Raw genomic sequence first — 12972 nt, forward strand, 5'->3', positions numbered from 1 at the left:
ATTAAGGACACTGCCTCAGAAGATCTTATTTACAAAGCAGAAACAGAGACACAGAGAACAAGTGTATGATAGCAAGGGGGGACAGGGACAGGATGAATGAGAAGATTGGGATTGACAAATATAAACTATTAACACTATGTATAAAATAGATTACTAATGGGAACCTACTAGATGGCTCCAGGAAGCCTACTCAGTGCTCTGTGGTGACCTAAATGGGAAGGAAGTCCAGAAAGGAGGGGATATATGTACACACATGGCTGATTCACTTGGTGGCACAGCAGAAACTAACACAACATCATAAAGCAACTATACTACAGTAAAAAAAAATTTTTTTTAAAGGACACCACCTTTCTGTATCCCCAGCTCTGTAGTAGGTGCCCCAGGAGGAGACAAATACATACAAGACAAAGGCTGTGCCCCCTAAGAAGTATATAATTTAGTAAGGAAGTGAAATACAAAAATAACTGTAATATAAAGTAGGGTGTAATCATGAGTTCACATTTTCTAAAAAGATTTGATGAGTACCTACTTTCTTGGTGAATAATTTTAGAGTGTGACAGAATAAAGAAGTTTGTAAACAGTGTTCAGATGGAAGGCTCTCCTCTTCCCTGGAGCCTTGTGGTTGACATGACTAAGAATAAGAGTCTTGAAATTCAAGCATAGAGGACTTTTCCTCACATGTCAGATTCACAGGCCCAAGCTAATGGAGATTCCATCGTAGCTCTCAGCCTAAAACCAGATTCAAGGCGCTTAGCAGCAAGTCTTAACTGCTGGCTGCCAAGAGCAGAAACAGTGTCATTTAAACATGCTGCCAGCTTGTTGTCTACAAGTTGTCTACAAGTATTCTGCAAGTTGGTACAAAAGAAGAAATTTCTCTAAGGCCTGGAAGAGAGACAAAATTAATTACTTTTTTCCCCCAAACCTAGAGCAGACACACCACGTAGGTCTCTCTTGTAAGTTTTCATTTTCAGATGGTTTATTGCAAAAGTGTTTGATTTTCAGAAGAAAAATTGGGCAAGTCCTTCTGTTTGCTTTGGGAAGAGAATGACTGCATAGAATGTTCAAAATCACACAAGCTTCCTAGGGTAGAACTCAAGCAGCAAACAAGTAGGCATTATAGTGGGGTTAGTGTTTAGCGCAGCTCTGGAATGTAAAAGTTTAATATCATAAGGGTAAGCATCAGCCAGGGACAAGTTGGTTCCACATGTGCTTCTTACATTTCTCAGTTTGTACCAGTTTGGGGTCAAAGATTTTCATAAAGCAAACATTTCAGAACAGAGGGAATAATGGTGTTGGGACAACTGGCTATCTAATTGGGGGGAAAAAAGTTAAATCATTGCCTTAACTTTCCATGAAAAAAAAACAACAGGTGTGCTTAAAAATTTAAGTAAAATTTTAAACTATGTAAATAGTAGAAAAAGTGTGGAATAGGTGGATCATTTTCCACCCGTAGGTAAATAAAGGTCTTTCAGCATGACACAAAGGCAGAACCATGAAGCATAGGATTACATTTAAGGATACTTAAGAATGAAAAAAGAAAACTTCTATATTGCCAAAGGGTGCAATAAAACAATGTCAAAATTAAAAACTAGAATATATTTTAAAGTATGAGATATAGTCATTCAGTTAAAAAAGGAGGAAATACATCCTTGCTATAAAGAGATAAGTAAAATAATTTTTTAAAAAGTTCCACAGTTTCTCAGCTAAACAGATGGCCAAAAAGTATAAGCCTCATCATATTTAGTTACAGCGAGCTTAATAGGAAAATGAGCTTCATGTAGGATCAGTGAGAGAATAATTGCTACCATTTTTGTGAAGTACACTTTGGTAATTTGTACCACAAAACCTGCAAAAATAGACCCAGCAATTCTACTTGTAGGAATTAATCCTAGAAAACTATTAGAAAAATACAAATCAATTTATATCCAAAACATTTATTGTGGCATTGTTTATAATAGTGAAAAGTTAAATCATCTAAATGTTGAATCATGGATGAATTAAATATATGATGATCCATATAACAGAATATCCTGCTGCTATTAAAAAGATCACAACATGAATATGCTTTTACTGACACAGAAAGCTATGTAAGCTGAAGCTCCAATACTTTGGCTACCTGATACAAAGAGTTGACTCACTAGAAAAGACCCTGATGCTGGGAAAGATTGAAGGCAGGAGGAGAAGGGAACAACAGAAGGTGAGATGGTTTGATGGCATCACTAAGTCACATGAGTTTGAGCAAGTTCCAGGAGATGGTGAGGGACAGGGAAGCCTGGGGTGCTGAAGTCCATGGGGTTGCAAAGAGTAAGACACGACTGAGCGACTGAACAATGACAAGTTACAGAAAATCCCATTACACAATAATTTGTATAATAATTTCTTTTTTATAAAAAGAATATCATGTTTATATGTGGAATCGAAAACAACGATACAGATGAACTTATATACAAAACAGAAATAGATCACAGACATAAAAAACAAATTTATGGTTACCAAAGAGGAAAGGGCCTAGAGGAATAAATTAAGAGATTGGGGTTAAAATATACACACTACTATATACAAAATAATCAACATGGATCTACTGTATAGCACAGGAACTATACTCAATACCTTGTAGTAACCTATAATGGAAGGGAATGTAAAAAAGAGTATATATGTATAACTGAATCACTTTGCTATATACTTGAAACTAACACAACATAGTAAATTATCTATATTTCAGTAAAAATCTTAAAAATAAAATTAAATAAAAATTAGAAAGGATATCAGACAACGCAACATGTATAATAACTTATTTTACATTTATATATATATATATATATATGCATATTTATACATGTATGTGTGTGCTAATGAGCTCCCCTGGTAGCTCAGCTGGTAAAGAATCCACCTGCAATGCAGGAGACCCCGGGTCCATTCCTGGGTTGGGAAGATCTGCTGGAGAAAGGATAGGCTATCTACTCCAGTATTCTTGGACTTCCCTGATGGCTCAGCTGGTACAGAATCCATCCGCAATGCGGGAGACCTGGGTTCGATCCCTGGGTTGGGAAGATCACCTGGAGAAGGGAACAGCGACCCACTCCAGTACTCTGGCCTGGAGAAGTCCATGGACTGTATAGTCCATGGGGATGCAAAATACATTAACACATATGTGTATTGATACATACATACACATGGAGAGAGAGAGAGAGAAAAAAAAAATGAGCCAGACAGTTCAACCCCAATGCCTCTGAGGACCCAGTATTAGAAACTTGTATTAGATTAACATGAACTTCAAGGTCTCTGAGTGTTCAACACCCTCCCCTGAAGTTTACCTCGTGTTTCCAATCGCCTCTGCACTTCTGCACCACTGTGCCCCTGCCATGTTTCACCTCATAAAACTCAGATGTCCTTCCACAATAAATCCACTCACACTAAGCCTCTGTTGAGTTTTTGCTGACTTTATTGAAGTTTTAAGGAGAATGGTGCTGATCACTTGGACTCCTATCTCAATAGCTCTTTAGCCATTCTCCTGATTGATTCCTGGGAAGCTTTGGTGCCACCCAACATCTGGCCCCAAAAGGAAGGTAATAGACTAAGATTCTCTCTTTATCATTAGATATGTGTGTATATATGCATACATATATGTGTGTGTATCATATATATGTATTGTATATGTACATGTATATGTATGTATATATAATAATATATGTATACATACATACATACATATATATATATATAAAATATCCTCTGGCTTCCTGGATATTTAAAAATCCACAAAGCAATTATTCAAAAGTTAGCAGTGGCTATCACTACTTAGTGGGAGTTCAAATAACTTTTATATTCTTCTTCATACTTTTCTAAATTTTCTGAATTTTTTAAAGCATGTACTATTATTAGAATAAGAGGGAAAATTTTTAACTTATTTTTATTTTAAAGGGTAAAGGTGTAATACTAACAACAAAGCAGTTTGTCTCTGCGTTCATTCACACCCAACTTGCAGAAACCCTGCCCCTTCCAATTTACTCCAAATTGTTTAAGGAGCCTGCAGGAGGCATCCCACAGGCACCCTAAAACCAGCCATCTTGGGTACCACATTGGTCTCCCATTTGTTGTCTGTCCTGCGGTGACATGCCTCACCAGGAGCCCAAAGGACATCCCTCCTCACGTGGCCCTCAAAGAGCCCCACACTCCTGCTGGTCAATGCCCTCCAGCACCTCAGCCAAAGGACCAGAGGTCTCCCAAGGCCATCATCCCCTTTCTTTGCCCAAACTGACTTTCTACTGACTTGCTTTTTTGCAGCTACCGCAAAGGACGCTGGTACATTCCAGAGCCAATAGTGGCTTTTCCCCTCCCTTTTCTACCTTTGGTAGAAAGGAAAGATGAGAAACAAACAGGGATTAATGTCCAGAGCAGTTGGGCAGTTTTCCCTCCTTCTCAGGCTACAGAGAACAAGACATGCCTGCATTCCTGCCTCCCTGGAAGTCTCACTGTAAGGCCCGGTCAGAGGCTGCCTGGAGCAGCTGAGGGACTGGCTGGGCCGCCCACACAGAGATGGCAGAAGCCTCTCTGGCTCCCAGTCTGCTTGTTTGGTGGAGCGGTGGGAGACCAGGCAGAAGTACCCCAAGTGAGCACCCCAAGTATATTATGAATGACCGTCCCACAGTCCATGGAGCTGTGCCAATACACTCTCTCACCAAGGCTGAGCCTTGTTGTGGAAGGGTCAACCCTTACAGCCCACCCCTCTGCAGAGGATGTGTGGGTGAAGAGCACTATCAAGGCCGTGAGTTATGGCCTCCTGTAATGGTCTCCACATGGCTTCACAGCCTCAGGATGGGGAATATGTAAAATCTGGGGTCAAGTCTCAAAGGGCCTGGGTAGGCAAAAAAACCACACTAAATACATAGGTTTCCGGAGAGAAAAAGAATCTCAGGATCTCAGACAAACTGGTTTTCCCCAGGCTAGATTAGGCTTGCAGTTATGCTTTATTTTAGGCCACTCACCTGAATAATATTTTATTAATAATATTGTCTAGCATTTATATGGGGTTTCCCTGGTGGCTCAGATGGTAAAGACTCTACCTGCAATGCAGGAGACTCAGATTTGATCCCTGCGTTGGGAAGATCCCCTGGACAGGGAGAACTGGTGTGCTGCAGTCCATGGGGTCGCCAAGAGTCAGACACCATTTAGTGACTGAACAACACTCACCTGAAGGGCTATATCCCAGGGAAGAACATTCTACGCACAGGAAACATCCCAGCGGAAGATTCTTAACAAGGGAGGTTGCCCAGGGTCTTCAACAAAATCTCATGTGGTTTGGGTCCCTTAGTGGCTCAGTGGTAGAGTCCACCTGCCAATACAGGAGACACGGGTCTGGTCGCTTAGGCAGGGAGATTCCGCATGCCGCAGAGCAGCTAAGCCTGCGTGCCCCAACTATCGAGGCTGCGAGCCGTAGAGCCCGCGCTCTGCAACAAGAGGAGCTGCCTCAGTGAGGAGCCGCAACACCGCAGCGAGAGAGTGGCCCCCACCGTCCTGCAAACAGAGAAAGCCTGCATGGCAGCAAAGACCAGCACGCCAAAAATAAAATGAATTAATGAAATTAAATTGAAACTACGTATATAAAAAAAATCTAATGTGGTTTGGTGCGGACTAAGTACATAAAGGAAAGATATATCCATTTGAATGCAGAGTTCCAAAGACTAGCAAGGAGAGATAAGAAAGCCTTCCTTAGTGATCAATGCAAAGAAATGGAGGAAAACAATAGGATGGGAAAGACTAGAGATCTTCTCAAGAAAATTAGAGATACCAAGGGAACTTTTCATGCAAAGACGGGCTCAATTAAGGACAGAAATGGTGTGGACTTAACAAAAGCAGAAGATATTAATAAGAGGTGGTAAGAATACACAGAAGAACTGTACAAAAAAAGGTCTTCGTGACCCAGATAATCACGATGGTGTAATCTCTCACCTAGAGCCAGACATCCTGGAATGTGAAGTCAAGTGAACCTTAGGAAGCATCACTATGAACAAAGCTAGTAGAGGAGACAGAATTCCAGTTGAGCTATTTCAAATCCTAAAAGATGATGCTGTGAAAGTGCTGCACTCAATATGCCAGCAAATTTGGAAAACTCATCAGTGGCCACAGGACTGGAAAAGGTCAGTTTTCATTCCAATCTCAAAGAAAGGCAATGCCAAAGAACGCTCAAACTACCACACAATTGCACTCATCTCACAAGCTAGTAAAGTAATGCTCAAAATTCTCCAAGCCAGGCTTCAACAGTACATGAACTGTGAACTTCCAGATGTTCAAGCTGGATTTAGAAAAGGCAGAGGAACCAGAGATCAAATTGCCAACATCCGTTGGATCATTGAAAAAGCAAGAGATTTCCAGAAAAACATCTATTTCTGCTTTATTGACTATGCCAAAGCCTTTGACTGTGTGGATCACAGCAAACTGGAAAATTCTTCAAGAGATGGGAATACCAGACCACCTGACCTGTCTCCTGAGAAATCTGTATGCAGGTCAAGAAGCAACAGTTAGAACTGGACATGGAACAACATACTGGTTCCAAATTGGGAAAGGAGTATGTCAAGAGTGTATATTATCACCCTGCTTATTTAACTTATATGCAGAGTACATCATGTGACATGCCAGGCTAAATGAAGCACAAGCTGGAATCAAGATTGCTGGGAGAAATATCAGTAACCTCAGATATGCAGATGACACCACCCTTATGGCAGAAAGTGAAGAGGAACTAAAAACCCTCTGGATGAAAGTAAAAGAGGAGAGTGAAAAAGTTGGCTTAAAGCTCAACATTTAGAAAACGAAGATCATGGCATCCAGTCCCATCACTTGATGGCAAATAGATGGGGAAAGAATGGAAACAGTGACAGACTTTATTTTGGGGGCTCCAAAGTCACTGCAGATGGTGACTGCAGCCATGAAATTAAAAGACATTTACTCCTTGGAAGAAAAGCTATGACCAATCTAGACAGCATATTAAAAAGCAGAGACATTACTTTGCCAACAAAGATCCATATAGTCGAAGCTATGGTTTTTCCAGTAGTCATGTATCGATGTGAGTGTTGGACTATAAAGAAACCTGAGCACCGAGGAATTGATGCTTTTGAACTGTGGTGTTGGAGAAGGCTCTTGAGAGTCCCTTGGACTTCAAGGAGATCCAACTAGTCAATCCTAAAGGAGTCAGTCCTGAATATTCATTGGAAGGACTGATGCTGAAGCTGAAACTCCAATACTTTGGCCACCTGATGCAAAGAACTGACTCACTGGAAAAGACCCTGATGCTTGGAGAGATTGAATGCAGGAGAAGGGAATGACAGAGGATGAGATGGTTGGATGGCATCCCCAACTTGATGGACACGAATTTGCATAACCTCCGGGAGTTGGTGATGGATAGGGAAGACAGGCGTGCTTGCAGTCCATGGGGTCGCAAAGAGTCAGACATGACTGAGTGACTGAACTGAACTGAATGAAGTACATAAAGTAGAGATGGTATGGGTCCTGTAGACTATTGTCATTTACTGGGTAAGATGGGAAGCCATTGAAAGGTTTTGCTAATAATAATCATACTAAAGTTGTTGATTTTATTGTAGTCGAGCTAAGAAGAAAAGGAAGTATTTTTTGTAGCCATGTCCCCTTCTTGGTCCCTGTAGACATCTGAGTTTGTAATTCCTGCGATAGTTCATAGGCGTATCATACTGCTGCTACTGCTGCTAAGTCGCTTCAGTCGTGTCCGACTCTGTGCGACCCCATAGATGGCAGCCCACCAGGCTCCCCTGTCCCTGGGATTCTCCAGGCAAGAACACTGGAGTGGGTTGCCATTTCCTTCTCCAATGCATGAAAGCAAAAAGGGAAAGTGAAGTCGCTCAGTCATGTCTGACTCTTAGCGACCTCGTGGACTGCAGCCTACCAGGCTCCTCTGTCCATGGGATTTTCCAGGCAAGAGTACTGGAGTGGGGTGCCATTGCCTTCTCCAGGAGTATCATAAGACAGGACAAAATATGTGGCTTTCTCCACCCTGATAGGCGAAGTCAGTCATACTGACTAACTTTCTGAGATATGTGCCTTTGGTGATTTCCTCTCTCAGCCTTTGGAGCTTCAGCCGCACCACTGCACTCTCTCACTCCCTGTAGCATGCACTTATTTTCCTTTGCTTGTCATCCCTCAGGTCCCTCATCACCTGGGGTCTTCCCTAATTCCCTTTGCCAAAACCACCACTCTGGAGGCTCCAATCAGGTATATATTCTAGGTCCCCCACCTGGCGCTGCCCTACTTTAGGACTCACATCACTGACAGCAAAATTTATAATCTCTTGAAAAGGAACTTGTAACACCCTGAAATTTACTTAGCAACCACACCCCACAGGTAAACTCTACAAATGGAGCCCTTATTTGAAATGTGCTTTGAGATTAGAGGAAGTAGTTTCACTTCTACATCCAAAACAAACTTCTCTGAAATTAATTCAGCAATGAGGAAAAAAGTTTATATTCAGTCAGGAGATTAGAAGCTAGGAACTTAGCCTAAAAAGTTATATATGATTTTGGAAAGGAAATAAATTTGACCAATAGTATCTGGCTGAATGCGGTGTGAAAAAGCAAGTTAGACCAAGGTAAGTTAGTCAATGTGAGTTTGCTCCTACATTAATATCCCCAGTTACAAATGACTACTCAAACGTGTGACTAGTTGATGGAACCAGTTGAACAGGAATCCTCATATTTTACCTTGTTTATAGAACTTTCTGGAGCTAAGTTATTTCAAAATATTTGGACCCTGAGAGTACACCAAAAGTTAAAAGAGCATGGCTGGAAGCTGGAGTGGGTGCATTTCTTCCTGTTCCTTCCTCCAGGAATAGCCAGATCCCTGTACATGTATTGTATATAAACAACATAAGAACCCTGAAAGGCTGAGAGAAGGCAGACCTCTAGAGACCTTGCAACCTGAGAAACGCGGCAGTGGGTCCTCATGGTTTTCCTTTGCCTCCTATATCCTGGACTAGGCGCTGAGGAAGCCTGAAACCCAGAAACCCCAACAGATGCAGGCAAAAAATGCAGTGAGAAAAGCCTATTCTCTCTGGCTAAAGTCTTGTTCTCTCTAGCTAAGTCAGCCTAGCAAGCCAGAACATTTTTCACGAAAACCACCCAGCTCCGGCTCAACACCATGGGGAAAACTAACCCTACCCTCACCCCTGTCAGCAAAGTTCCAGTGGGGAGCTCAGATTTTCACCCCCACCCAGCTCACTGGGAAGGGCCCTCTCCCCTTTTGGGGGTTATCAGTGGAGACTGGAACTGGGAACCAGTGCCTTCCCCTGCCAGTGTGATGCTGGAGGAGGCCTGCTGAAACAGGAGGTTTCAATAAGACCCATAGTTTCACAGCTTAATACCCAACATGTCCAGATACAGTTAAAAAAAATCATTTCATAACAAGAACCAGGAAAATCTCAACTTGAATAAGAAAGGGAAGTAAAAGAATGCTAATACTGAGATGACACGTATGTTATTAGAATTATCTGATGAACGTTTTAAAGCAGCTATCATAAAGTTACTTCAACAAGATTTACCATCACACTTGAAACAAATGGAAAAAAAGTCTTCTCAAAAAACAGACAAAAAGAGGAAGAAGACATAAAGAATCAAAAGGAAATTCCAGAGCTGAAAAATACAATAACCAAAATGAAAACCTCAACTGATGAAATGAAAAATACAATAACCAAAATGAAAACCTCAACTGATGGAATGAAAAATACAATAACCAAAATGAAAACCTCAACTGATGGGCTCAATAGCACAGTGAGGCGGAAAGAGGAAGGAATTAGTGAACCTGAAGACAGCACAATGAAACTTAAAATAAACTGGAAAAAAAAATCAACAGAGCCTCAAGAACCTATGGGACCATAACAAAAATTCTAATGTTTATATCACTGAAGTTCTGGAATGAGAGGAGAAAAAAATGGGGAAAAAAAGCATTCAAAGAAATAATGGTTGAAAATTTTCCAAAATTTGGCAAGAGACAAAAATGCACGTATTCAAGAAACTAAACAAATTTCAGATAGGATAAACCTAAAGAAATTCCCACCAAGACCTCATCATCAAGCTTCTAAAAGCTAAAGATAAGGGAAAACCTTTAAAAAACCAGAGAGAAACTATTGGACTGATAATAGATTTCTCATCAGAAACCACAGAAGCCAGAAGGATGTGACTCACGTTTGTGAAGTGTTAAAGGGACTGTCAACCCAGAATCTAAGAATGGGCATCATCAAAAAAGCTATAAACAATTAATGCTGGAGATGATGTGGAGAAAGGGAACCCTCCTACACTGTTGGTGGGAATGTAAACTGGTACAGACACTGTGGAGAGTAGTACGGAGGTTCCTTAACAAATTAAAAACAGAGCTACCATATGATTCAACAATCCTACTCCTGGGCATATATCCAAAGAAAACTATAATTCAAAAAGACACATTCACCTCAGTGTTCACTACAGCACTATTTACAATAGCCAGGACATGGAAACAACCTAAATGTCCACCAGCAGAGGCGTGGACAAAGAAGATGTGGTGCATATACACAATGGAATAAAAAAGAACAAAATAATGTCATTTGCGGCAACCTAGAGATTGTCATACTGAGTGAAGTAAATCGGAGAGAAACAAATATCATATAATACCACTTATATGTGGAATCTAAAAAAAGGCTACAAATGAACTTAAATGAACAAAATAGGGTTATAAATGTAGAAAACAAACTTAAGGTTACTGGGGGCAAAGGGGGAAGGGATAAATTGGAAGACTGGGATTGTCACGCACACACTACTATCTATAAAATAGGTAACTGATAAGGACCTGCTGTATAGCACAGGGAACTCTACTCCATACTCTGTAATGACCTATGTGGGAAAAGAATCTAAAAAAGACTAAATATGCAATTGTTATAACAGATTCACTTTGCTGTATGCCTGAAACTAACATATCGTTGTAAACGAACAATGTGTGCATTTGTGCTCAGTCGTGTCTGACTCTTTGCAACCCCAAGGACTGTAGCCCACCAGGCTCCTCTGTCCATGGAATTTTCCAGGCAAGAATACTGAAGTGGGCTATACCCCAACAAAAAATTTAAAAACAAACAAAAAACCCCCAAATGGCTTAGTTAAGCTCTAGTATATTAATACATTAAAAATGATTATCGATATACATCCCATATTCCTCAGAGTACTATTATTTTGTGCTCTAAACCTTCATTTGTTAAAATGAAGGCTTGCATTTTCAGATATATCCAGCATAGTTAAGGTCACATTTTCCCTCATGATTTTCCATTTGTTTGACTCATTAAAAACTTTAAAATGTTCTTCAAACCACAGACCTTAGAAACTAAAGCAGTAATCAGTCGGTCAGGATTCACAATTACCTAAAGCTATGATCTAATATTCAGCACTTCCTCCAAACTAAGGCTTTCCAGATATTTCAGAATTAAATTAAACCTTTTTCTCCTACCCTACCTCTGCCCCTTAACTAAGAGTATTGCTACTGCTGCTAAGTCACGTCAGTCGTGTCTGACTCTGTGCAACCCCATAGATGGAGCCCACCAGGCTCCGCCACCCGTGGGATTCTCCAGACAAGAACACTGGAGTGGGTTGCCATTTCCTTCTCCAATGCATGAAAGTGAAAAGTGAAAGGGAAGTCACTCAGTCGTGTCCGACTCTTAGCGACCCCATGGACTGCAGCCTACCAGGCTCCTCCGTCCATGGGATTTTCCAGGCAAGAGTACTGGAGTGGGGTGCCATTGCCTTCTCCGAACTAAGAGTAAGGACAATCCTATAAAGTTACCAGGGAGAAGTACTCCAGCTGGTTGTATGACATCAACATATGTTGTGATTGCAAACAGAATGAAAGAACTCGACACAAGTCCATCTCTGGTACAATGCTTATCTTTTCTTTCCTTCCGTCATCTCTAAGGTTTGTGAGCTAATTCTTCTTTCACATAAAAGGAAATTACATCTACTTTGAGGATTAAACAAGTTTGGTAAATGTGAATGTATCTAATGTAGACCAAAGTAAACAGGAGGTAATTAATATGAGCTCTCCATCTTCCATCTCAGTTTTCTGTTGGGTGGACAAACCTAGAAATCTTAGAATGGAGCTCCACTATATATTTTCATGTTTTCTTTTTAATTTTTCTTTTGTGAACCCAAGTATAATCTTGATATACAGATCACTCAGAGAAGAAATTCCTAGAGCATTTAATCACGCTGATGCTATCACTCATGTTTAGGGTGACTACTGAATCTGTGATCATTATCTGGAACACTTTTGAGAATGAAATGGGACACCATTAATATATTACCCTAGGGCATCAGGACTCTCATGGAAAAAGCTGGATATATAGTCACAGGTCAGAGATTTAGCTGTGATCCAAACACTAAACCACAAAGGCAGCAGAGCAGCCAGAGTGAAGACCTCAAAATGAAGGCTCCACAAATTCACTCGAGGTCATGCATAGCATTTATGGGGAAGCTCTACTAGTTTTCACCAGAGCCCATTTAATTTTATTTTGTTGGTGGTGGTGTTCAGCCGCCCAGTCGTGTCCAACTCTTTGCAACCCTGTGCACTGCAGCACGCCAGGCCTCCCTGTCCCTCCCCATCTCCTGGAGTTTGCTCAAGTTCATGTTCATTGCATCGGTGATGCCATCCAGCCATCTCATCCTCTGACATGCTCTTCTCCTTCTGCCCTCAATCTTTCCTAGCATCAGGGATTTTTCCAACAAGTCGTCTGTTCTCGTCAGATGACCAAAATACTGGAGCTTCAGCTTCAGCATCAGTCCTTCCAGTGAATATTCATGGTTGATCTCCCTTAAGATTGACTGATTTGATCTCCTTGCTGTCCAAGGAACTTTTAAGAATCTTCTCCAGCACCACAGTTTGAAGGCATCAATTGTACATGACCGCTGGGAAGACCACAGCCTTGACTGGGAAGACCAC

The sequence above is a fragment of the Bos indicus genome, chromosome 10, assembly GCF_029378745.1.
Source record: "Bos indicus isolate NIAB-ARS_2022 breed Sahiwal x Tharparkar chromosome 10, NIAB-ARS_B.indTharparkar_mat_pri_1.0, whole genome shotgun sequence".
Taxonomy (NCBI): Eukaryota; Metazoa; Chordata; class Mammalia; order Artiodactyla; family Bovidae; genus Bos; species Bos indicus.